The sequence below is a fragment of the Ascaphus truei genome, chromosome 1 (assembly GCF_040206685.1).
Source record: "Ascaphus truei isolate aAscTru1 chromosome 1, aAscTru1.hap1, whole genome shotgun sequence".
Lineage (NCBI taxonomy): Eukaryota > Metazoa > Chordata > Amphibia > Anura > Ascaphidae > Ascaphus > Ascaphus truei.
This window is the reverse complement of record NC_134483.1, coordinates 145,253,292-145,272,683: the sequence shown is the minus strand read 5'-3', so window position 1 is coordinate 145,272,683 and position 19,392 is coordinate 145,253,292. Positions and strand designations below refer to the sequence as shown.

The window sequence follows — 19,392 nt, the reverse complement described above, 5'->3', positions numbered from 1 at the left end:
TACTCCCGATCAGTCGGTCGCCGGAGGCAAGGAACCAAGGGACCCAAACAGGGAATGTCCCATACACAAGAAGCCACACCCACTCAACAAGTGCTTTGGGTTCAGGATGAAGTCCCTAGAGGAACGCAAGAGGTTACTTGGAGAATTCAGAGTTTGCTTCAGGTGCTGCGGTTACACGACTCACCTAGCCAGGGACTGTAAAGAAGAGATCAAATGCACAGTGTGCGAAAGTGACAAGCACGTGACATCGTTACACCCAAAGGCGCAGACACTCCACAAACTCAAGAACCCATCCTCCGTAGCGGAGCATGGCGGGGAGAAAGAAGAAGGAGAGTCAACATCCGTCACATCTCAGCGCACTGAGGTTTGCGGAAAAGAAAGTGACAAAATATCCTGCTCCAAAATATGCCTAGTCGTAGTGCACCCCCAGGGACAACCTGAGAAGGCTATTCGGATGTATGCAATCCTTGACGACCAGAGCAACCGATCTCTGGTCAGGTCAGAGTTCTTCGACATGTTTAACATACAAGACGGTGCTTCTCCTTACACTCTCAGAACGTGCGCAGGGCGAATGGAGACCACGGAGAGAAGAGTGAATGGCTACACCATATGCTCAATAGACGGCAAAGTGAACATGCCCCTTCCCACACTCATTGAGTGCAGCCACATGGCCACAAACAGGGACGAGATTCCCACACCAGACATGGCACGCCATTACCCGCACCTCAAGGGAATAGCCAACTACATCCTGCCGGTAGAACAAGGCGCCAAGACCATTCTGTCCACCAAGAAGGCGCTTCCCAAACAATGGAGAACATGCCATCTCTAGGTTCACTTCGCTCCTATGCGACCTACAAAGGGAACCAGAGACCAAAAACAACTTTGTGGCCTTCATCCAGAAGATGTTCCTTACTGGCCACGCAAAGCCAGCACCTCTAATGAAGGAAGGTGAAGAATGCCGGTACCTCCAATCATCTGGGGCCTACCACCCTCAGGAACCCGATCAAATCCGGATAGTGTTCAGCCCCAGCGCTCAGCTCCAGGGAGTCCCCCTGAACGACGCCCTCTCTACTGGACTAGACTCGACAACCAGTCTTCCAGGAGTGTTGTTCCGCTTCCGCATGGAGCTAAAAGCCATCTCCTTCTGCCAAACGCCAGGTGATAGAGCGACAGGCTACCACGGCTGGCATACCTACAAGGGGATGCACTCTGTGGGCAAAACTACAGAGACAAAAAGACTGTTCTCTCACAAGGCTAAAGGGAAACAGTGCCAGAGACTTTTACACAAAGACATTGTGGTGCAACCAGCAGACCTGGAGCTGTGCATCCACCCTGCATCCTTTGCCAAAGAACCTTGGCCAAGGGACCTTGATACCAGAGATACCGGCCGGTGTCACATCGCTATGTGGACATGGACTCTTGCATTGTTTGAGAATGTGATGTTATTCTTGTTATGTTGTATTGCACATATGTTCCACATACACCTAAAAAAGTGGTATCTCCAGATACCAGACGGGGAGTGTCATGGAACAGAAATACCCCTGTCTGCCTTTTCTGTTTCAGCCCCCCTTTCCCGTGGCAGTTCTGCCTGCTAGTTGTGCTTGGATGTCACTTTCCTTGCAGTTCACTCCCTGTGCAGATGGAATGGATACATTATGTAGCCATTTTTCCTTCCAGTCTGTCACACCCCTGGTTGCTCTGGCAACATCTCCAGTCCTCCAGTTAATGGTCAGTTAGTATAGTCTCACTTCCCATCTAGTGTGACCCTTGCTCCTCACTTCCTTTTCACCCTGGACTCTGAGTGAGTAACTGCCTGCTATTTACCCCAGCAAGGCCTTTTTGTTTTACACTGTCTCACCATTGATACACTGCACATCAGACAGAGAAGCAATCTCTATCTACATTACATCACCAAGCACCTATCTCCCTGTGATTTCCCTCAATAAAATCAAGAAAGAGAAAAGGACTTGTTTGTGCTTTGGAAGAGGTGAGACATGAGTTAAGCTAACTGGAGTCATTCATACACCATTCGTGACCCTGGCTTCAGTATACATCCCCTTCCCCTTCTGAAACAGCGCCATCTTTTTGAGGCCTGCCCTCTCTAGCAGTTAACCAGTTGAATCTAGTGCCTTCCTGGTCACATGATCTTACTCACAGAACTTTGGCTGTCAGTGCAGGAGAAGAGGACCCAAGATGCATTTAGTGAACCTGAGCAGAATCTTCAGTGATCGATTACAGGAGAACAGATCGATCAGCAAATTAGCTAATCACTTGTCAGTGTGTAGATTGTATTGATGCATATATTGAAATATTATTTTTTTCAACGACAGCTTGAACTGCAGCTTTAAAGAAACCTTAATTTTAATGTAATATTTAGTAGTTCTATCCCCACTTCAGACCCATCACATGACACTCAAGACCCAACTTACCCAACCTCGTACCCTTTGCCCCCCCTCCACACCAAGGTCACCCCACCTTTGACTCATTGCACCCCTCCAGACTTTTTTGTTCAGTCATACTCACCCATATCTGTGAAGGGTACTGTATGTCATCTTGCACTGTCTCCGAATTAAGCAGCAGAATTGTCCTTTGATATGATCCTGTGAGAGGGGATCATGTACTGATGGGGCGGACGTTATTCGAACACATCACGCGGTAATTAATGCGGGAAACCGTGATCACAACGGGGACAAAATTCGGTGTGGTTAATGAAATGACCGCGGCGCATTAGATGCCCAAAGCAGGGACCCCTGCTGTGTGAATGCTACCGGCGTCTGCCTTTGTGTAATAGACGCGCAGAAAGAGAGTCTGAATTACTCTAACTGCGCGCCTCTCACAGGCGATCGCGGGGTTTTATTAAAATTCTAAAATTACAGTTTTGTAGCAGGGGGTCTCCGGAGCTGAACCACATTGATTTCAGGTCCGGGGAACCCCTACTTGCCGAGTTACAGGCCCGTTATGGGGTGCCGGTACACCCGCCATGTTAAAATCCTGTGGGATCGAATCTAAACAATGCAGAGGGATACCGGCACCGCATAACAGGGCCTGTATCTCGGGAAGTAGGGGGTCCCCAAGGCTGAAATCAACTTTGTTTAGCTCGGAAGACCCCCTGCTCCCCACACTAGTATCACCCCCCCCCCCCCATAAAAAAATCATCACCTTAGCGGGTAGCTGCTATGGTTATGAAGCTGCTTACATTTTATTTTTATTCATAGTGTGCGTTAGCAGGGGGTCTCCTGAGCTGAACAAAGTTGATTTTAGGTCCGGGGACCCCCTACTTCCCGAGTTACAGGCCCAGTTATGGGGTGCCAGTATCCCCGCCATGTTAAAATTGTGGGTCACGAATAGAGGGATACACTGGCGACACACTTTATTCGAGCTTGGCTAGTCCCACGAATTCGGGTATACCCGGGTGTATTGAGGTTTGTGACTGTTTTCTGCCCGAGTACATTGAGTTATTTTCCAAGCAGGGATTGAAGCATTTTATTCCCGCTGGCTGCAATACTGCACAGTATATATATATAAACTGCATTACAATTCATGAATTTATGCCATCTGGTAGACACGCGAAGCATTGCAGCCTATTAAATCCTAATCATTATCATTTAACAGATCAGCCGCCCATCAGCCAGGCATGAACCCAGGCTGGGAAGGCAAATGCAACGGGGCTTGTCAGAGGTTAGGAGTGGCGCATTCCAGGTATCTGCCAGGTACATACCGGGTATTTGCTCGAATAAAGTGTGTCGGTGCAGTACAGGCACCCCATAACAGGGCCTGTATCTCAGGAAGTAGGGGGTCCCCGAGGCTGAAATAAACTTTGCTCATTTCAAGAGACCCCCTGCTAACGCACACAATAAATAAAAATTAAAAATGTAAGCAGCTTCATTTCCTTAGCAGCCATGCAATGCCCGCTAAGGCAATGAAGGGGTTAAGGCACAGGTGCCAACCCTGTGTGTAAAAAAACTAAAACATGGCATACACAGTACAGTACATTTAAATAAATCACCCTCCCCACCACCACCAAACATACATACATTACATTAATGGGCCAAATAACTAGTATCCAGATATGGATAATAGATTATTTGTCCCATTATTAAACACATTAACTACAGTAGCATAATAAAATAAATACAGTTCTACTGTACTTACCACTGCAATACAGTATGAATCCCCTCCACCAGCAAAGCCCATCTGTCCTCCGATGCCAAAAATACATAGCAAATACATTCTGACACATACAGTACAGTAACATCTCCAAATAAAAACAGCACAACGCAAATAAAAATAAATCTCATCTCCCAAGAACACAGCACCTACAGTACACTACAGTTGGCAAATCAATATCTAACAAATGGCTATCCAAAAATGTAATTTTACAATGTGTACAGTACATGATGGAAATAATGCAATCTGTACACTAAAGTATGCCAAGCAATGCTCTAAATTAAATAAAATACCATCAATCAATCCATTCACAAATCAATTACAAAACAATCCAAATCAATTACACAATTCACTATTCAAATCCTAGAAACAAAACAAGTAAACAGAAATAAATTATCATCAATAAACAAAATCTAACCAACAAAAAGCCACTATTAAAAAGCATGCCCCCCCTGAAATAAACGATTGCAAACACATTTGCACACCAAGCTGCAAAATACAGTTAAAAATGCATTAAAAAAAAGCAAGCAAACATGAGTAATACAAGCTTTTATAGCTCTGTATTATGTCTATCCATAGGGCCATACATAAATACAGAGGCAATAAATGGACATAAAAAAAATCAATCACATAAAAAAATTCAAAACCTGAACAAGCTAAATAAAATACATTTCTCTTGTTTACTTACCATTAGATGACCCACTCACCGACACGGAACAGCATGCTCTCGAACCAATCCACGCACAGGAAACAGGAACCCATAAAATAAAAAAACATAAAATAAAAAACCATGTCTTTGTCTTCTCTCTTCTACAGTACTTGTACTCCATTGCGTCAGTCTTGGGGCTTCTTTACCTTCTCTGGGTCTTCTGGGGTCTTCTGCTGCCACGCCCCAGACTTCTTCTTAGAGGGGAGGTTCTTCCTCCACGCCGTCTGGCTCTAAAATGAGACGATATAGGCTTTTATAGGCCTATGACGTCACATTTTCATCATATGGTTCCCACGGCCCTGATTGGGTCGTGAAAACCATGGGATTAAAAAAAAATAATAAAAAATTGATGACGTCATTTAAAGGCAATGACGCCAGCCAATCAGAATGGCTGTGCTTCAATTGCCTTTAAGACGACGTCATCAAAAGAAAGATGGCCACCCTCACATGGTACAGTACTTGAGCCAATCAGAAGTGGGTTTTACATCCCACTACATTTACACTACATTTACATTTTACAGAAGAAGTCCGGGGCGTGGCAGCAGAAGACTGTATATGCTGTACCTAGATTTCGACCACTCCATTAGAGTACGGGACCCTCTCCTCGCTGCCTACGCATGTTCTAATTACACCCACTTTCCCTCAAGCCCTTTTGCTGAACCCTTGTTTCCAACTGTTTTGTTACCTCTACAGCCTAAAGAGGAATTCGCCACGGTCCCTGCTGCTGTCTCCTCCCCTTTAACACTGACCCTCTACCACTTTCTATTCACAAACCCCTTTTTGCCAGTCCTGTTGCTAAACCTGTGGGGTACCTCCCCCTCCTAAGAATTGCAAAATTGTCTCCCTGTCGCTGCCCGCTAAGGAAGAAGCTGCCACGGTTCCTAGTCCCATGTTAACCCCCCCGTGTGCAGACCCCGAGGTTATTCCTGTCTTAACCCCTGCTAGTCAGGCCTATGAGTCCCCCACTGTAAATCCGTGTATTTCCCAAGCCAAAGTTATTTCTCTAGCATCTGAGAATTAACCCCTTCTGCCCTCACTTTCTAAGTCAGAATTCCTAAGCTCTGTCCCCGAGGTTATTTCCGTCTTAACCCCTGCTAGTCTGCTCTGTGAGGCCCCCATTGTTAACACTTGTATTACGCAAACTAATGTAACGTCCCTAGGGCCAGAGGCTGAACCCCCTATGACCCCAGTTTCGGAGGCTAACTTCTCTTTTTCTGATTCTCATGCACAGCCTGACTTAACCCTTGTGAGTTCACCACCCCCAAGTCTGACAGCAGATGTTGCACTTAATGCCTCCCCTAAAGTTCTAGTTGCTGAGCCCTTAGAGGATCATTGCTGTAACCTCCCTGGCTCAGCTAAAGTTCCCGCTGCCGTGCCTCTTGAAACTTTTACTAAAATACTGGTCCCAATTAAGAGTATTGTTCATGAGTCTGTTTCAGCCTTAAGCTTGTTCACAGAATTCCATCTCCCAGGTATTTCTCTTACCTCTTCTGTTACTCAGAGAGCTGAAATCCCTGCTTCACAGTTTCACCTTTTTTTCATGGATTCTGCCTTCGTTGCTGATTTCCCAGACACTTCTCCTCAAGCAACCACTTCAGAGATCAGATTATCTGTTGTTGCTTCCTTAGTTAAAGTACAGTCAGGGCCCTCCTTTTGGGAGGATCAGGTTTTCGAATCTCCCTCTCCCCCTGGTTTTGTAAGCCTGCAGTCCCATCTCACTGTAGTTAAAAGTTCTCTAGCAACTCCTGTGTTAACCCTTGCCTTCTCTCTAAGGGCCTCATGCAGTAAGAGCCGATAAGCCGTTTATCGCCATTTTTATGCCAAATTTGCCCTCCCGATTCAGTAAGCGACGATAAGTGGGAAAAATCGGCAATTTTTGTTGCCGCTAAAAACTTATCGGCAGCCGGGTGCCGATAAGCCACTTATCGGCACTTTTTGAACTCGGCTGAATTCAAGTAGCCCCGATCAGCTTTTCGCTGCTGATCGGCACTCCAGAATGGAGAGTTTTTCGGCAATTCGTCCCGCCAACTAGAGTTGGCAAGTTGGTGGAGGAGAAGCATCGGCAAGGGTGACACTTTGAAAAAATCAGGCCTTTTTCCTGTCTGTGATTGATGCCGGGGGTCTCCGGAGTTGATACCAGCACCGGAGGCCCCCGGCATGCACCTGATGCAGGAAAAATGCATGTACAGCCCACTTCATTACCTTAGCGGCTAACCGCTAAGGCAATGAAGGGGTTAACTCACCGTGCCAGCTTTATTGTGGGTAGCGGGGGTGGGTCAAGGGGGTATTTGGCCCTTGTTGTTTGTTTAGGGCTTGCGGGGGGGTTGTGGGTGCACTTAACCCCTTCACGACCGTAGCAGTTAATACCGCTACGGTCATGAAGGGGTTAAGCCCTCCCGCTACCCACCCGCAAGCCCTAAACAAACACCGTTGTGGCTAATACCCCCTTCACCCACACCCGCTTATGAATATAAATATATATATATATATATATATATATATATATATATATATATAATCCAATGCACAGCCAGCACACCAAATGCAAGTAAATAAGTTTTGGTGCTTATCCCATAAAGCAATAACAGACCATACGATACCGGTTGCAACACGACATAAAGGGACAGCACGCAGGTAAGTAAATCAAAAATGTTCTATATTTGATTGAAGACACAAAAACCTTTTTGTGTCTTCTATCAAATATAGAACATTTTTTATTTACTTACCTGCGTGCTGTCCCTTGATGTCGTGTTGCAACCGGTATCGTATGGTCTATATATATATATAGATATATATATATATATATAACCCCAACAACCCCTATAACCCCTAACATACAAATATACAGTATGCACATCAATGATACTATAGGCCGGCGGGGGCCCTCGGGTGTTACCCGCAGGCCTGCAGTACCAATTATGTGCCCCCCCAAATTAATGTCAAAACCCATACATACTTATAAAGAAATAACCACCCCCCCCCCCTTAACACATACAGTATAGTAATGGCCACAATTACTATTATCCACAAGTGGATAATAGTGAATGTGCCCATTTTAAATACATAAACACCAATCAATACATTAAATACATATAGTACTCACCCATGTCCGGCTGCCACGATGAAGGCCATCCTCTCCTTCATCCTGCCCATGCCCCCTCCGCTGCTGCAAAACAGACACAAGAATGAAAACATCCAATGTAATGTCCCCTAACCCCTTAATCACCATAGCGGTTTTTAACCGCTACAGTCATTAAGGGGTTAACCCACCCTCACACACCACTCGGGATGCCTACATACCCTCCCACACTAACACCCTCACCCACTACCCACAAGGGAGGCCTACCCACATACCGTTGGGGAAAATTCCCCCCCCGCCCCCCCACCCCCAGTACCCACAATACAACAATAGACAGCCCCACAATAAGCATCATTCTATTTATTAAATACATTACCCACCCCCTGTGCCCCCCCATAAATACATGATTTATCCTTTTACATACAGGGTTCATACCGCAGCCCCACGCGAGTCCCTGGCGGGCTGGCGGGGCACCTGACAGACCTACAGGGTACAAGCAACTTGTTTCACACAGGTTCTGGAGGCCTGTTGGTGGGTCCCGCCAAGCGCCATGGCCCCCAGGTGGTCTCCTTGGGTAACCATGGGCCACAATTGGGGCCCCACGGTAGGCCCAAGGATGTCTGGGAGCCCCGGGTCAGACCCAAAGGAGTCTGCGGGGCCTCGGGTGGTTTCCACGGGGGTCTGGGGAAATCACGAGTGCTCACTATGGGTCCACGGTGCCCCCACGGATATGGGACTACCGCTTCATCCCCGCAGACTACGGGTCCGCGGTGCCCCCACAGATGTGAGACCACCACTTCATCCCCGCAGGTGTCACCCGTGGAACCACCAGCCTGATACCGTGAGATACCCGAGGAGACAGCAGGTGGTCTCCAGAGGTCTCATACAGAACCAAGAAACCAACCCTGAATGTAAAAAAAATAAACCTGGCCTATACATTCAATACATACACCCCCCCCCCCCCCCCCCAACACCTACAGTACAATAATGTGCAAAATAACTGTTATCCAGATAGGGATAATAGATTATTTGCCCATTATTAAACACATTAACTAGCATATTAAAATAAATAAAGTACTACTGACCTCATCAATAAGAAGCCCCCGTCGCCAGCAACATCCTTGTCTTTCGTTGCCCACAAAATACATAGCCAATACAAAGCCAATACATTGCAATTACATTCAGATATCAATTAACCCCTTAAACACCTTATCGGATAATAACCGCAAAGGTAATTAAGGGGTGAAGCCACACTGGCCCGATACCCACCCTTCACCTATTCATTTGTACAGTGGCTTCATCATGCAACTATATATATCATGTAACTGTATATATATACAGATATATATATATATATATATATATATATATATATATATATATATATATATATATACATACACACATATGATGAACCAATATACAAATAAATGTAGAAGGGTTATCAAAAACATGCTGTACTACAATACTACAAATACCACTTCTCCATACAGACACACTACAATAAAATCAATTTACTATAATAAGCCAATCTGATCTTATGGCCTCACATCTATGGGGGCACCGCGGACCCATAGTCTGCGGGGAGGAGGCTGTGGTCCCCCATCCATGGGGGCACCGCGGACCCATAGGTGCAGGGATGAAGCGGTGGTCCCACATCCGTGGGGGCACCGCGGACCCGTAGTGAGCACTCGTGAGTTCCCCAGACCCCCGTGAGAACCACCCGAGGCCCGCAGACACCTGTGGGTCTGACCCGGGTCTCCCAGACATCCGCGGGCCTACTGTGGGGACCCAATTGTGGCCCACGCTGACCCAAGGAGACCACCTGGGGGCCATGGCGCTTGGCGGGACCCACCAACAGGACTCCAGAACCTGTGTGAAACAAGTTGCTGGTACCCTGTAGGTCTGTCAGGTGCCCCGCCAGCCCACCGGGGACTCGCGTGGGGCAGGGGTATGAACCCTGTATGTAAAAGGATAAATCATGTATTTATGGGGGGGCACAGGGGGTCATAGCCCCTATCTCGAAAACATTCTGCCATGTCCAAAAGTGCAGGTTCCAATTCATCTGGATTTGAAATAATCCTCTTCACTCTGAGAAATTGGGAAAAAGGAAGTCCCCTCTTGAGTGGTGTTGGGTGGTGGCTGGTAGCGTACAACAGTGTATTTCTGTCCGTATCCTTATGATAAAGTCTAGTAGCCAAGCCACCTTAGGCCCTATACACTATGGTGTCCAAAAAAGAAATCTCAGTGTTACTGAATTGTGCTGTAAATCTGATTGTAGATGGAATTTGATTCAAATGTTCAATGAATTATAAGAGCGCAGACTCCGTCCCGTCCCATATTAGAAAGATATCATCTATGTATCGTAGATATTTCTTGATACATCCGGCATGTGGAGCGTCATGTAAAATATGGGTATGTTCATATATGTCCATATATAAATTAGCATAAGCTGGGGCCATGTTAGACCCCATTGTGGTACCACTGAGCTGCAAAAACGTATTTCTCTCGAATCTGAAATAATTTTTATTAAGGATGATTTCCATAAGCAACAATAAAAATTCCACCGGTGGACCCATATGTGATGTAAAGGCCCTGAACTTAGATCTGACAGCATCTAACCCCTCTTTATGGGGTATATTAGTGTACAAACTACCAACGTCAAGTGTAACTAGAATGTAATCCATTTTTTCCAATTTGATGTCTCCAATCTGCAAAATGAAATCGGTAGGGTCTTTAACATAAGAGCTCATACCAATGACCATAGGCTGAAGAAAAAAATCAATAAATTGAGAAAGCGGATGGCACAGAGATCCTCTGGCGGAAATAATAGGCCTTCCAGGGGGCTTCGTGGCCGATTTATGTATTTTGGGTAAGGTATACAGAATTGGCATTCTAGGGAAGGGCTGTGAAAGAAATTTGCCCGTTTCTTCAGAAATCCAGTTGTTCAAAACTCCCATCTGTATGATAGAATCCACTTCCTTTTTATACTCCACTGTAGGATCCCCTGGTAAGCGTCTATATGTGGATGTGTTGGATAATTGATCCTCTATTTCCTTTTTATAGTCCACATATTTGAGAAACACAATGCCACCCCCTTTGTCCGCTGCGCGAATAATATTATCTTTATTCTTTCTGAGTGTATCAATAGCCAATTTTCTTCTCATGTGATGTTGTAATAGCTAACTTTGTTGGTCTTAATGACCATTCTAGTTTCCTTATCCAAAACATTCATAAAAGCAGTAATGCTATGATTATTGATCTGAAGATCAAAATTACTGCTGCACTTAAAAGTGTTTGCATTCATTGAGGTATTCAGTGGAGGCTGTTTAATGAAAAAGTCCTTGAGTCTCAATTGTCTGTGAAACTTATACATTTCCACTTCCCAGTTAAAGCTGCGTTGTATATTAGTCGGTACAAAACTAAGACCTTTATGGAGAACGCTCAGCTGCGCCGCGGTCAACGTAAAATCCGTAAGGTGGTATATTACCGTGCTGGCCTGCGTCCGCGAGGTCCTCTGCCTCTCCTGTTTTCGCGATCTGGATACCGCCGATTTTCGCCCACCCCTCCTGGTGGGTCCATTTTCATTTTGCAGATTGGAGACATCAAATTGGAAAAAATGGATTACATTCTAGTTACACTTGACGTTGGTAGTTTGTACAATATTATACCCCATAAAGAGTTGTTAGATGCTGTCAGATCTAAGTTCAGGGCCTTTACATCACATATGGGTCCACCGGTGGAATTTTTATTGTTGCTTATGGAAATCATCCTTAATAAAAATTATTTCAGATTCGAGAGAAATATGTTTTTGCAGCTCAGTGGTACCGCAATGGAGTCTAACATGGCCCCAGCTTATGCTAATTTATATATGGACATATATGAACATACCCATATTTTACATGATGCTCCACATGCAGGATGTATCAAGAAATATCTATGATACATAGATGATATCTTTCTAATATGGGACGGGCCGGAGTCTGCGCTCTTAGAATTCATTGAACATTTGAATCAAATTCCATCTACAATCAGATTTACAGCACAATTCATTAACACTGAGATTTCTTTTTTGGACACCATAGTGTATAGGGCCGAAGGTGGCTTGGCTACTAGACTTTATCATAAGGATACGGACAGAAATACACTGTTGTACGCTACTAGCCACCACCCAACACCACTCAAGAGGGGACTTCCTTTTTCCCAATTTCTCTGAGTGAAGAGGATTATTTCAAATCCAGATGAATTGGAACCTGCACTTTTGGACATGGCAGAATGTTTTCGAGATAGGGGCTATGATCATAAAGTCTTTGAAGATGTCTTTAAGAAAGTAAGAAGCCTTGACAGAGAGGTTTTACTACAACCAAATAACAATAAACCTACGCAAGATCGATGTCATTTTGTTAGTACTTTTTGCACCGCGTCCAATCGCATCAAACGCAGCGTACACAAAAACTGGCATATCTTATCTAATGATAACAAAATTGGAAAAATCTGTAAGGATCCCCCCTTATTCTGTTACAAACGGGGTCGGAATTTAGGGGATATGGTGACGCAAACAGACCCAGTCGACAAGTATGTACTTCCTAAATCCTGGCTTAATAGAAAACCTGGATCATACCGGTGCCATGGATGTACCAATTGTGGTTTTATGCAAACGGGCTCCAGTTATTCCCACCCTCACAGTGGGGCTCAAATCAGGATCAAACATTTTCTTAACTGTGAGTCGCGCTTTGTCGTTTACATGATCAAATGCCCTTGTGGTCTTCACTATGTGGGCAAAACCACACGTATGTTAAAAGAAAGAATCGCGATCCATCGTTCTACTATCAGAAAGGCATTGAATAGCACGGATGACAACACTGAGCTTAAATATTTGCCGGTTGCTAGGCATTTGAAAGAAATGCGGCATTCCTTGGCTACCATGCGCTGTATGCCCATCCTTCAAGTGCAGCCACCGCCTAGCGGTGGTGACAGGAATAAGATGCTTTTGCAACAGGAAGCAAGATTAATTTATGAGCTCAAGACCATTTCACCTTATGGACTCAATGAGGATTTGATGTTAGGCTGTTTTTTGTAAAATTGTTTATCATCATTTTTCAGTTTTTCAGTGCGTATGAATTCCACAGCACTGTCTAGTTCTTCCATTCCCCTTTCCCTGTATATTTTATTTATTTTTTTCACTTTCTTTACACTTAGGTGTCTTTCATCACTCGGTGACCTAGGTTTGACATCTATTGGCAGCACATTATATAGGCTGGCATGGAGTTAACACTGAGCGTAAAGATATCCATTGTTGAGAGATATTTTTGTCTTTTAAAGTTATGTATATATCATGTTTACACTTTTTATACAGTGTGCTTTTACTATATTTGCTCGTATTAAGCATAGCTAGCATGTGTAAAAGTGCATGGTTATTTTGTTAGTATTCAAAAAGTATGGTTTCATGCACTATTTGAGGTATTATGGCCCATTATTTATTTATTTATTTATACATAGATACATGTTCAGTGGGCAGTAAATATTGTGATGGTTGTGGTGTATTCCTTTATAATAGCTTAGTATTGTGTTTATTATTGCTCTACCCACATTAGTCATTAGCCTTGTGACAAATTTCCTTGAGGGAATGTTGCAAGGGTTCAACTGAGCATGCGCCTTAAAAGAAACTGCTCTGATGAGCAGACTTTTCACATAAGAGCCAATGAGATGGCATCCCGCTTCGAGATCGGGGTTACAGTAGATCTATTATTAGCAGAGGTAGATCTAAGACTATAACGAGATCTTGCACTTCACTTTTGACAGGAACGCCTAAGAACATCAAGAACACCACAGATAAAACAATTCGTTTTATTGGGACATATGATCGTAACTGGCGGAAATATAGAGATGCAATCCAAAAACATTGGCACTTCCTCACCTCTGACCAAGAATTACAACAAGTCTTAGGTGAGAGAGTTAATCTTGTTAGCCATAGGGCACCCAATTTGTGTGATAAATTGATTAGCAGTCACTACAGTATGTCCCCAGCAGACCCTCCACTTTTCTCACAAGGGAAATAACAAAAGGTTTTACATTATGTTGTTCTTGTTCAGCCTGCCCCTATATGCAGGCCAGTGTGGAATTTTTTGATTCTAAGGGACTTACAAGGTTTGAAATCAGACCTAGATTGAATTGTAAATCAAAAGCGGTAATATATTTTCTGATGTGCTCATGCCCAATGGTTTACATTGGTATGACCATGAGAGAGTGCTAGAACACGTACGTAACATTAAAAACAGTGATCGTGACTCTCAATGTGGTCGTAAACTAACTACAGTAGCAAGACACTTCAGGGCTAAACATAATTCAGATGCTAGCCTACTGAAGGTTTTTGCTATCGACCAAGTGTCTTTGGGCATTAGAGGTGGCGACCTGGAACGTTTACTCTTGCAACGCGAGTGTCGCTGGATTGTCAAATTGGGAACCTTGCTACCCTCAGGTATGAATGAGTACATGTGGTTTGCAATGTTACTTTGACAATCCAGTGACTTTACCTGATGTTTAGTATTTGATTTAAATTGTATCAATTGTATCATTTACTCGATATCTTTATTTTATTTTTATCTCATCTCTTTTGGGCATTTTGAATTTGAATTTTTATTATGCACCACTTATATATTTCTGTCTTTTCTTTTGTTTTTAATTCAATTTTTATTCTTATTATTCTTCCTCACCTTAGCATCATGTGTATTTTCTTTTTTCCACATTTACTTGCATGTATATTAGTATGGGCATTACTGGTCTTATTGACTAATCTTTGTTTGTTTAGCCTTTGTGAGATTACTTGACAGGTTATTATGGGGAGTTTTATCCCTTCCAGATATCTAGTCAAATTACCTCAATTCTTGGCTCTTGGGCTCCTATGCATAGCTCTTCTGACTTGTTAAAATCTGTCATGTTAGAGGATCTGTGTTATTTGTGCTTCACTTACTCTTATATCTACTACTCATGTCTGGCTTCTTTTCAGACCTATTCTGGTTATCCCTCCCACCTAGGAGGAGCCATGACGCAACCCTATCAGCTGTGGTGTCTCTGGTTTGCTCACTCACTTGATTATGTCCACTTCACATGAATTTCTACTACAAATATGGCTCTAATCAGCCATTACGTCAAGCCCCCGGACGAAGCAGGTGGTGAAACGTGCGCGTCGGGGCTCCTTTGTCTGTCCTGATCTGGCAGTGCCCCTGGCTGTTCTTCTCTCCTTGCTGCAATTTTGAATTTGGCACTCTAGTTGCTCACGGAGCATGCGCATTGCGGCGCTCTTACCACACTGAACAGACTCCCCTCACATGCAGACTGTCAGCTTCCTGTTTGTTCTGATCCTGGACCAGTGCTAAATACAATTTTGGCTGTATTTGATCTCTGTCCATAGCCCTGCTGCCACTGTGTGTGTGTATTTTCACTCATGAATGATTCCTATTGTGTATGCATTTGCTATGTTGTTTACAAGCCAATTTGTTTATGTACTTTTATACCTACCCTTTCATGACCGGTCAGTCCTAGTGTTCAGAGGCTATCCATCTAGCCTCTACACTACAGGTTCTGCATTTACTCTGTTTGTTGGGTTATTTTTGTGTTTCATACTCAGCTTTCACTTGGTTTTTTCAGCTCAGTCTCTTACTTACCTTTATTAGTTTTTGACTTTATTTTGCTGACTCCAGTGCTTTGCTTAGTTTTGTTATCAGTGTTTCAGATTAGACAGCTTTGGGGACACTTTGGATCTTTTCTATATGTTTTATGTGTTTAATAAATTTGATATTTTTGTACGCTAGAGTGCTATTTTGGGATCTTTTTCTTTCTGTTTTCATATATTCTATATCCCTTAGCACCGCCAGTAGTGTTGTTATTGCACACTTTACCTTACTGGTTTTAGCACCTCTTATTTATTTTTTCGTGTTTCATATATATATTGTCAAAAAGAGTGCCAGTTGGTGTGCCATTGGGACAATGACCAATACAATAAATAAAGAAGTCCGAATGCAATGCAGATCTGATATAACAAATTATTTTAGAACATTACTATGTTATCTCTATATTTATCCATCATTTTCAACCAAATTTAACTGCACTGTAAATCATATAGGGCTCCTAAATGTTAACCAGTTAGGCACCACATACATGTCATGCACCCCATGCTATGGACAAAAGACACTGTATAAAATAGGTAGTGTAGGACCTGCTGAGATGGGGTTACCATGTCGTGGTTGCAGCCTTGAAATGTTTTGGCCAAAGGATTTAACGAAATGACCCCCACTTATGAAGAAAAAATATAGAAAAACATATACAGTAGTAATGTACTCGTAACGCGTAGCTCACCACAAACGAAGCACAACCGCGGTGTTGAGGTAGGGAATTGAGAAACGCCAACGCACAGCCATGCGGCATGCGTAGGATGTAGGTTAGTCTTGCAAGTTAAGTCAGGAGTACGGAAAGTTGAAAAATCATTATACTTGCCAGGTCAGGATTGGAGAGCAGCGGACAGTTGGAGTACTTAGCCAAGTTCAGGACTGGAGAGTAGCGGATCGTTGGAGTATTTAGCCAAGGTCAGGATTGGAGAGTAGCGGATCGTTGGAGTATTTAGCCAAGGTCAGGATTGGAGAGTAGCGGATCGTCGGGTACTTTGCCAAGGTCAGGATTATAGAGATGAGAAGTCCAGTAACGAATCAGGGTCAGGCAGCAGGGAGATCAGGAACAAGGCAGGCAAGCCACAAGGCAGAAACAAGGAACTGAATGCAGCAAGACACGGCGTCACACAAGATTATGCTCAGCAATTATAGTCTGGGCTGAGCAGGTATTAAAGGAACCTCCCACCAATGGGAAGTGGGGTGGAACAAGAGGGGGCATGCTGACAGGCTGCTGGGTCGCGCAGGTGCGCCCTATTGTGCAGCCTGATTATGTCTAGGGCGGAGCTACGTCCCGCGTGCAACACAGACGTCAGGAGGTGGCGATCCGATCACGCGCCACTGACACACCGTGCATGCCCATCATCCGAATGGGAACGAAGTCTGGAGGCGGGTCCAGGGGAAGCCTGTTTTCCGCGCGTCACTGACGTCAAGGGATGGCGACTCGATCGCGCGCCACTCGCGCACCGCGCATGTCCATCTTCAGAGCGGGGGCAAAGACTGGGAATGGATCTTGGAGGGCAGGCTGATCGCGCGTCGCCCGCGTACGCGCTTGCAGTGGAACCGCAATGGGAACGCAATACTTGAGTGCCAGATGTAGAAGGCTGAATAGGTGCGTTCCGGCCATCAGGATGGGGAATTCTCACAGCACTAAACAATTTGTCATATTGGATGTGCATTGGGGCTTTTTGTTTTTTAATTATTATTGCCATAAGACACCTGGTGATGTAAAGTTTCTTATGGCATACAGGTAACACGGTTCCAGTAAATATACTGTACTGTAGCCCAGTATGAGAAGGTGTGCTGAACATGCAGTATGTTATGTTTTCCTGAATATTTAACACAACAAAACTTCATGCAGTAGCTGAAAGTAATGGCAATTGCTCTAGGAAACTATTTGTTCTGGACATACTCTTTTAAAAATGTCTTGCATCCAGGTTGGAGAACATTTGCTAATGGCGATTTTGTTCCTGACAGCTATATTTCTTGCTGCACTTGCAGCTACACTAAGTCATCGGAATGCAACTGGTGAAGCTACGTGTTCCATCTAACAGTACATTCTGCTGATGTCACATTTATTGATGGCCTCGGAAGAAAGAAAGCTCTATACTGGTACAGTAATTCAAATAGAGTAAATGTTATTTCATGGAAGGTATGCTCATACAATGGCCCAGTGTGAAACAAACGCAGAGATAAAGGTTAAACATTAAGAAAGCAGCAAGCCATTATAGCAGATCACAGCAAGTTATTAAGATTTAACCAGAAAAAACGTTCCACTTTAATCTGACTCTGAAGAGTTTAATTTCATTTTGCTCCCAGTTCGTGATAAATATTCATTGAACAAGGATGAGACAGGATGAAAGTGTGAAAACTTTAAATGTCTTGTGGATGTGTTAGTTTGTATGTTGTTTTCTAATGCAAAAATTAGAAATGATGTGTTTTGCCTGCAGCTAAATTGTTTCGTGATGATAGAGTTTACATAGGAAAACTGCTCAGAATGCATCTTTTAGTATACAAACCAGAGAAAGGCAAATTATGATTTCCTGCCAAGATATGAAACCAAATATAATAAGTTTGCCCTACCCAGAGGTTTAATTTAAACAACTTGGCAAGTGTTACAAATGATGTTGACACATGTTTCAATAACGTTATTTGTTTAGAAGACAAAGGACAATGTTCTTAACAGCCAGTAAATAATAATCAAATAGATATCCTGAGGCGATCTGTTATGCAGCAATATACAGTATTGTACTGTATGAGCTATCTTTTAATGGAGAAATATATTTCTGATTTCTCCCGCAGCAATGTAGTTTAATGCTATAGTTCTCAAAGACACCTTTATGGCTGTATTTTTATGTAAGCCTTTTTGATATTCCTGCATATATGTAGATTTTGTATACCTGCATACATCCATATTAGCAACTAAGTGAAACCCTGAGTCCTGAATCCACAGAGCTCCATTATAGATTTAAAGAGGCGTTAATTTAAACATTGTTAAGTGCTATGGGGTATCTCTAGAGCTTCTAACACAGTGTGTTAAGTGCAATTTTCAGCTACTGTGTAACAAGTCTTTCCTGTCCACATAGCTAGGTTATATTTAACACAGGAATTTAACACTACGTTAGGTGGGTATGACTCTGTTTTTTGGGCCTGAGGCACAGAGAGATAAAGTGACTTGCCTAAGGTTACAAGAAGCCGACACCGGGAATTGAACCAGGTCCTTTGCTTCAAACTCGGTGTTAGTCAGTCACTCCTTCTTCTCTTTTTAGAGATGTTTGGCGACCTGGTTCCGCATCATCCTTCCAGTTTCTATAGCCCTACACCCCCTCCCCACACCCTAAAAGTCCAGAGAATGTGTAATTCCTGGACCTTTTTGTTTGTCTTGTTCTTTCCACCCCCCCACACTCCTCCCCCTTCTTACCCCCCGAGGTTGCAACCCAACCCTGTTCGAGCTTTACGAAATGACGACCAACCATACAACATTAACAAAGATCATACCCCAACCCTATGTCTATTAAGCTAATACTGTATCTCATAACGCTAAAGGCCTCAATAGCCGCCCAAAAGGCGTATTGCGCTTACAGATTACAAGAAAGCTGCAGGAGATATCATATTAGTTCAAGATATGCACTTTAGAAAGTCAGAACCCCTACGAATCTACGACAAACACTATTTGCAGATATTTTTAGCCTCGCCTTCCGGTAAGAAAAAGAGGAGTGGCGATCCTGCTCCATAAAAGGTTTTTGTTCACCCCAACCTGAGTGGTGTTTGACGTT

At 43.7% G+C, this 19,392-nt stretch overlaps 1 long non-coding RNA gene across 7 annotated transcripts in view; it reads left to right on the top strand.

The window, feature by feature from the left end:
- The window catches only part of LOC142492637 (uncharacterized), an 81,155-nt gene that overhangs the window by 39,029 nt on the left and 22,734 nt on the right, over positions 1 to 19,392 (top strand). For all 7 annotated transcript variants that reach the window (XR_012800875.1, XR_012800872.1, XR_012800866.1 and 4 more), the window contains exons 3-4: positions 13,758 to 13,901; positions 17,594 to 17,728. This is a non-coding gene — a long non-coding RNA (uncharacterized LOC142492637). The remainder of the gene's footprint in view (positions 1 to 13,757; positions 13,902 to 17,593; positions 17,729 to 19,392) is intronic.